The sequence below is a fragment of the Microtus ochrogaster genome, unplaced genomic scaffold (assembly GCF_000317375.1).
Source record: "Microtus ochrogaster isolate Prairie Vole_2 unplaced genomic scaffold, MicOch1.0 UNK102, whole genome shotgun sequence".
Classification (NCBI taxonomy): Eukaryota; Metazoa; Chordata; class Mammalia; order Rodentia; family Cricetidae; genus Microtus; species Microtus ochrogaster.
In genome coordinates, this window is record NW_004949200.1 from 1086960 (window position 1) to 1095411 (window position 8452).

The window sequence follows — 8452 nt, forward strand, 5'->3', positions numbered from 1 at the left end:
AGGACAGGCTCCAAAGCCACAGAGAAACCCTGTCTCGAAAAACCAAAATTAAAAAAAAAAAAAAAAGAAATGAGTTCCTTTGATGGAAGAAATGCTGTATGGGCCAGTAAACAGATACACCTTCAGATTCCTGCCTTGACCTCACTCAGCGATGAACTGCAACCTAAATTGCATTTATTATTTATTTTTATGTGTGGCATTTCATTTGTATTTTAATAAATAAAGCATGCCTGGGAATTGGGAAAGTAAAACAGCCACCCTGGCAAGCCATACAGACCAGGCAACAATGACACACACCTTTAATCCCAGTTGCCACACTAGTTGCTATAGAAACTGGGCAGTGTGTACCTTCAATCCCAGTAGTATACACCTTTTTTCCCAGTCCTATAGAGGATTATATAATGGGAGGAGACATCTCTCAGACACAGTCTCATTCTGAGATTCCTAGAGGCAGGATTGTTATTTCAGACTGAGGCTGAAGTAAGAGCCAGTGATTGGCTGCTTTGCTTTTTGGATCTTCAGGTTGAACCCCAATTTCTACCTCTGAATTTTATTAATCGTGCTTCACTTTATTTATTCATTCTTAGATGAATAAATAGTTTCCTCCTTAAGACACTCTTATTCAGAGGTTTTTGTTTGCTGGTTTTGTTTTGTTTTAAATCACAGCAGCAGAAGTGTGAATGGGACATGTACAAAGAAGATATGAAAGCACATGAAAATCCCTCTGGTGGCTCTGGGACACCAGCATCAGCATCCGCCATTGCAAAGCCAAGGCCACAAAGAGAAGCATCCAGATCCAAGGCAAATCTGGTTAAGACTCTGGTTCTTGTCACCACAGTTAAACTCTCAGTAGATACCCAACAGGTCTTACAGAACCAAGTGCCCCTCTTATCTCAGGAGAGAGGGAAAGAGACACAATCCACGAAGATCCCAAGAAACCAGTGAGTGTTCCCACCAGAACCACACATGGAATGCACTCAAACAAGAAAACACTGAGGTTCCTCTCCTGATATTATATTCTATGTGTATGGGTGTTTTGCCTACATGTATGCATGCGTGCAACATGCATGATTGTTGCCCACACAGGCCAGAAGGCACCGTATCTCCTAGGACTGCAATTATAGGCAATTATGAGCTACGGCGTGAGTGCTGAGAAAGGAATCCAGGCCCTCTGGAAGAGCAGCCAGTGCTCTGAACTGCTGAACCACCTCTCCAGGCCCTCTCATAACGTTTTGTTTGTATGTTTTGCTTTGTTTTGTTTTCTTAACAGGGTTTCTTTGTAGATAGGCTGACTGCAAACTCAGAGATTTGCCTGTCTTTGACTCCTGAGTGCTGGGGAAAAGTCATGAGCCACCAGGCCTGGCTTCATCTCTCCTAACTTTTGACAACTTACTTCCTTTTCTTGAAATTTGAAGCCTTCCTGCTTCCGTTTGGAAATCAAACTGTGCATTTCTTAGAAACCAGGAAGAAGGTATTCCATCCATAATCCCCTTTAAAACATAAAGTATAATTATATATATATTATAAAGGAGGCACAATTTTTCTACATTGGAAAAAATTAAGATACTAGAAAATGGGAAAATATGCTTTCATATTGACAGGATTAACGATGAAAAATCTGTATTGCCAAACTCTATCCATAGATTCTAGGAAATATGTTGAAAATGCCAATGATATCTTCAAAGAACGAGAAAAATATACACTTCATATGGAAACTCAAAAGTTCCCAAATAATCAAAATAATCCAAAGAAGGAAAAGTGAAATGTAGGAGTTGTGAGAATACTTGGTCTCAGGCCTCAGGCGAAGTACCAAACCAGCATGATGCTGGCACCAAACAGGCAGAAGAGTATAGTAGACAGAGGACCCAGAAGTGAACCCACACGGTAACTGCCACAACAAAATGTCTTCTAATGTGTCTCTGTGAGGGTATTTGAATGTTCTTGTGAGTGTCCTTGGGGGACAGAAGAGGACTTTGGATTCCCAGGTGGCTTGAGTTGAGAGATTAGCTTCTGCAAATCAAGCCTGGGTGCTCTGTCAGAGCAGCAAGCTCTCTTAACCACTGAGTCATCTCAGGACCCCAACTTACTTTTGACAAAGATGCCAAAAACATACATGGGAGAAAAGTGAAATTATAAAAGTAAATAGATCTGAATACTCACATGTAGAGAATGAAATTAGATTCTCATCTTTCCCCCAGCACCAAGTGCAGTTCAAACTGGATCAAAGACCGTCAGATGAGACCCTGACAGCACTAGAGAAGAAGCTACAGGGAACACCTCAAGATAAGGATGCAGATAAGACTGGTCTGAGAAGAAGTCCAAAAAACAGAACGTAATTCAAAGAATCCACAAAGAGAACTCCATGATATGAAATTCGTGCCTTTAGCAAGGGAGCAATCAGCAGTATAAGGAATCAGACTGGCAAATGGGAGAAAATCCTTTCCAATTACACATCTGTCATCAGATTAATAGCTTGGATCTGTAATGAATTCCAAAAGCTCAACATCAAAAAAAATCTTCCAATCAATAAATGAATAATGAATTGAACAGAGATTCCTATAAATTACAAAACCCCAATACATATTTGAAGAAAAGTTTAGTGCCACAATCCACTGGGAAATGTAAATTAAAATTGTGTGGTGGTACCATCTCATCCGAATCACAGTTGTCACATTAAGAACCTAAGAGGTACCAGGGAGGAGGTGAGGAGAGAGGCCTTCTACACTGTTGGTTAGACTGTGACCTGGTGCAGCTGCATGGAAATCAATGTGGAGGGCTGCTTATGACTGTCCTCAATGCTATGACAAAATCCCTGACAATATTTGAGGGAAGAGGGGCATCTTGGGGCTCCTGTTTAAGGGTTTTGTCCATCTTAGTGGGGAAGGCACGGGGCCAGGGGTCTGAAGTGGTTGGTCGCATTGTCTCTTCAGTCAGAAAGTAGATAATCCTAATGCTCTGTCTCCACTTGTAAGCAGTCAGGACCCCCAACTCACGTGATGGTGCTGCCCAGACTGGGGGGGGGTCTTCCCTCCTCAGTTAAACCTCTCTGAAAACAGCCTCACAGACCCACCCAGAGGTGTGTCTCCCAGATGATTCTAAATGGAGTCACTCTGAGAGGGAGATGAACCATCATAGGACATTAACAAAACAAAGTAAAAAGTAAGCTATCACACTATCCAGCTGCACCACTGATGCACTTAAGAGGCTCGACTTCCCGCCAACCTGCTCTTCCCTTCGGTGACATATCGACACGTAGAGGCCTACGACTGTAAAAGTTACCGTGGCTCTGTTATGATCCACATCTGGTCACGGGGAAGCAGCTGTTGGATTGCCCATGGCTCAACTTGCCTTTCTCAGAGGTAGCTATCCAAGCCTAGACAGCAATTGCATAGTGTGCTGGAGACCACTGCTGCACAGTGGAGAGAGGACAGGGTTCTGATCTGCTTCCTGACAACCTGCTCTTGTCTGCAGTGCCGGTGAAGAGGACCAAGGCTTCTGACTGGACTACCCGGCAACTTGCTCTGGCCCAACCATCTGTTTTTCTTTTCTGTGATTGTGGATAGATGAGTTGTTCCAAGGATTTTTGGTGTCTCCATACCTGGCTAATCTGAACCAGGTTATAAACTTCATAAGTTAGCACGTGCATTCTTCAGCCATAGCTCTCCATGTAAAGTGTCTCAGGAAGAATCCAAGAATGCAGTTCCCAAAGAAGACGAGGAGTTTGTGAATGGTAAGGTAGAGGTACTTTCAGTGATAGTTTCCAGCAGGGAATTCTCCAGAAGCTTTGACCTGGATCCAAGAGCCAGGCACCAGAAGGTGAGACACCCTGTTTTGCAGGCAAGGACTTGGAAGTTTTAGTTAAAAAAAGGGCTTTTTTTTTTCATAAAAAAAAAGAAAAGTTCTTTTGTGACCTTCAATGCCATCTAAGGAAAGAGATTCTATCCTGGAAGCTTCTAGGCTGCCTCCAATAACAGTTAGTCCCTTTCTGTTCTCAAGCTGTGGCGTCTTCAGTGCGGCAACTCCTGAATTCCCAGGATTCAGGACCAGTCAGGGACAACAGAAATTCCGGATAGAGACCAGCTTCTGTGAGAGCCACAGGGAGATTCATCACACCAAGAGGAATTTGTGGTATGGAAATGACTGCTAAGGAACCAAGGGTGCCCTGCCTGGTGCAGCTTCTGCGTGTTCTGTGCTTGGATCAGGCTCTGCTCATATCTTCCTCTGATAAGGAACACTGCTATTCTGCAGAGAGACATAGTCTGAATTTTCTTTCAAGCAACCTGCTTTTCTCCCAAACACCGTAGGATTTTCTCTGGAATTGTGGATGGGGAAAATGTTCCGAGGATTTATGTAATTTTCCAGACCTGGTCAGGCTGAATCAACTGTTGAATTATGTGACTCTCTCCATGCTTTCCTCAGGCCTAGCTGTCTATGTCTAGGATATTCTATCATTATTGGTAGGTAAAGAGTATAAGAACTGAGTGCCTGAAGAAGATGAGAAGTCCTGACATAGGTGCCTGGCAAGGTAGGAGATTATTTGAGGGATGGATTCCACCAGGGAATTTTCAAGAAGCTTTGTCCTGGAACCAGAACTGGATCCCACAAAGTGAGACATCCTGTTCGGGCATCAGAGACTGGGGTTCTCTGATATGAAGAGGTCTTGTATGCCGTGCAAGGCCACCTTGGGGAAACTCAGTCTATTCTAGAAACGTCTAAACTGCCTCTAATAATGGTTAATCCCTTTCTGTCCTTATGTTGCAGGCTCTTCAGGGCAGCAACTCCTGAATTCCCATCTCAGGACCAGTCAGGGACAACAGAAACTCTGGGAAGAGACTAGCTTCTGTGAGAACAACATGGAGGTCCATCACACCAGGAGGATAGATATCATGTTTATGGAAAAGGATGCAGAAGAACCAAGTGTACCAAAAGTCCATCCAGTTTATCTTCAGCTTGTTGTGTGCTTAATTCAGGCTCCGCCCATATCCTCCTCTGATAGGGATCACTGCTGTCTGCTCAAGAGAGATAAGTCTTCTGATTCTACTTTCCTTCAACATACTCTTTCCAGCAGCACAGTGTGTTCTTTTCTGGGATTGGACATGAAAATAATGGTCATAGGCACTCTGTGAGTCTTCAGATATAGTCATACTGAACCAGGGTTTGGGTTTGAATTACATAAGTCTTCACATGGCTAAATCATGCCTCGCTCTTCATGTCCAGAATGCCCTATCATGTGTATAGTGAAAAAATAGTCTAAAATGTCAAGGCCCAATGAAGATAGAGGAAACCTGGGATATAAGCCTGGTAAGGTAGGAAGTGGCTTCAATGATGGGTTCTCACAGAATTCTTCATAAGCTTTGACCTGGAACCAGAGCCAGACACCAGAAAGAAATTTGTCCTTTTTGTGGGAAGAAGAACTGGGGATTCTCTTGTGAAAAGGTCTTGTATGACTTGCAAGGCCATCTTGGGGAAACTCACCCCATTCTGGAAACTTCTAGGCTGCCTTCAATGCTCTTTAATCTCTTTTTCTCCTTAAGTTGTGGGCTCTTCAGGGAAGAACTCCTTAATCCCCAGTCAGGGACAACAGAATCTGGAAAAAGACAAGCTTCTGCAAGAGTCATTGAGAGATATATCACACCAAGAGGATGTTGTAGTTATGGAGATGGTGGGTATGGAGCCAAGTGTACCAGAAGCCTGGCCAGTGGATCTCCTGCTTGCTGTATGCTTACATAGGGCTCTGGCCAACTCCTCCTGTGATGGAGACCACTACTGTCTGCTAAAGAGACACAAGGCTTCTAAGTCTATTTTCCTCCAACCTTCTCTTCCCAACACCATGTTTCTCTCTGGGATTGTTCAAGGGAAAAATGTTCCGAGGATTTTTGTGAGTCTCCAGAGCTGGTCAGCCTGAACCAGCTGTTGAACTATGTGAGTTCTCCACATAGATTTGCAGGCCTAACTGTCCAAATGCATGTTCTCGTATCAAGCTGATACACCAAGAGTTCAAGAATTCAATGTCTTCAAAGATGAAAAGACCTGATGTAGGTGCTAGGTAAGCTAGGATGTTCTTTCAGTGATGGGTTATGCCAGGTAATTCTCTAGAATTCTTGACCTGGAAGAAAAAATGAACAACATATAGTAAGATGTTCTTTTGTGGTAGGAGGTACTGGGAATTTTCTGGTATGAAAAGGTCTTGTGTGTCCTGCAAGGCCTTCTTGGGGAAACTCACCCCCTCCTGGAAGCTTCTAGACTGCCTCTAAATATGGTTCATTTTATCCCGTTCTTAAGGTGTGGGGTTTTCAGAGCAGAAACTCCAGAATTCCACCTTAGGATCACTCATGGACAACAGAAAATCTGGATCAGAGACCAGCTTCTGTGAGAACCACAGGGAGATTCAACACATAAGGATATTGTGCTTATGGAAATGGTGGCTATGAAAGCAAGTGTGCCAAAATCCCAGCCAGTGCAGTCGAGTGGGACCATGGTCTATATTCTGTCATTTATATTTTAAATAAACTCTGATTGGCCAGTAGCCAGGCAGGAAGTATATGTGGGACAGCCAGACAGGAAGTAGAGGTGGGTAAATGAGAACGGGAGAATTCTGGGAAGAGGGAAGCCCCCTCTGCAGTCCTGTCCAGATACTGAAGAAGCAAGATGTGACTGCTGCCACACTGAAAAAAGTACTGAGCCATGTGGCTAACACAGGTAAGAACAATGGGTTAATTTAAGTTGTAAGAGTTAATAGAAGCCTGAGCTAATGGGCCAATCAGTTTATGATTAATGTAGACCTCTGTGTGATTTCTTTGGGGGCTAAATGGCAGTGGGACCTGGTGGGAGGACAGAAACCAGGCAGGACAGAAACCCAGACAACAGTGCAGCATGTTTGTTATGGTCTTAGATCAGGCTCTGTCAAGTCTTCATCTGTTAAGGTTCACTGCTGTCCGATGAAGGGAGACAAGGCTGCTACCTTCTGCCAATCTGCTCTTTCCATCAGCTCCATACATTTTGTCTAGGACTGGGCATGGAAAAGGATGACTGGAGGAGATTTGTGAGTCTCCAGACAAGGTTAGGCCTAAACAACAGCGGAACTATAGAAGTCTCCATATGGCTTTGTCAGACCTAGCTGTCCTCTTCCAGGATATCCTGGAATTTGGTGCCCTGCACATAACAGGTATTTCTACCACCATGCTGCTTCTACTTAGCTTGTAGGCACACATCTTGTAAAGTAATATTCCAAGAAGTCAATGCCTGAAGAAGATGAGGTCTGAGGTAAATTTCCAGAAAGGCAGGAGGTGGTTTCAGTGATGGGTTCCATCAGGGAATACTCCAGAAGCTTTGAAATGGAACTGGAACATGACAACAGAAGGTAAGATGTTCTGTTGTGGGGCAAAGGACTGAGGATTTTCTGGCATTAAAATGTCTTTTATGATCTGCAAGTGTTGTAATTACTTTAATTATGTAAAGATGTGTTACATTTGTTTATGCTGTGGAATATTACTTCAACTTTGTAATGATGTGTTATATTTGTTTCTGTTGCCTGTGTAAGTGATGTAAAGATGTGTTACATTTGTGCTGCGTCTGTTTAATTATGTAAATGTGTGTTGCATTTGTTTCACCTTGCCTGCCTAAGGCACCTGAATGTTGTAATAAAAAGTTGAGCAGCCAATAGCTAGGCAGGGGAGGGACAGGGAAGGATAGAAGGCAGAAAGAATAACTAAGACAAAAAATCTTGGTAAAAAGAGGAGGATGAGAGAATGAGGAGAAAGGAGGGACACATCCAGGGCTAGAAACCAGGCAGCCATCAGCTAGACATGGAGACAGCAGGAAAGTAAGATATACAAAAAGAAAGAAGGTAAAAGCCCCAAGGCAAAATACAAAGAGAAACAGATTAAAATAAGAACTAAGCTAAGGCTGAACTTCCAAACTAACAATAAGTCTCTGCATCATCATTTGGGAACTGGTAGATGACCCAAAAGAATGCCCGCTATACTTGGCACCCAGTATGGAGCCTGAATTTCCACATAGGGCCCAAGATAACTTAAGGAAATAAAGATGCTGGTCCACTAAATGTAGAAATAGCATGCTGGAAGAAACACCTGTCATAGTGCAGGGCACCAAATTCCTAGACACGAAGTGAATAACTGCAGTTCACTAAGAGACCACAGATGCTAGTCTGGACTACTCTACTCAGCAAAACTTTTAATCACCATGGACGGAGAAAACAAGATATTTCATGACAAAACCAGATTTAACCAATACCTATCCACAAATACAGCCCTACAGAAAGTACTAAAAGGAATACTCCAACTCAAGGAAGTTAACTACACCCACAAAAACACAAGCAGAAACAAGATTCATTCCCCCACCACACCCAAGCTTATACAAGGAGTAAACAAACTGGTGGGGCATGGGATCCCAACCTCGATAGCTGCCTCTAAGTCATATTAAGTCTGGGGAC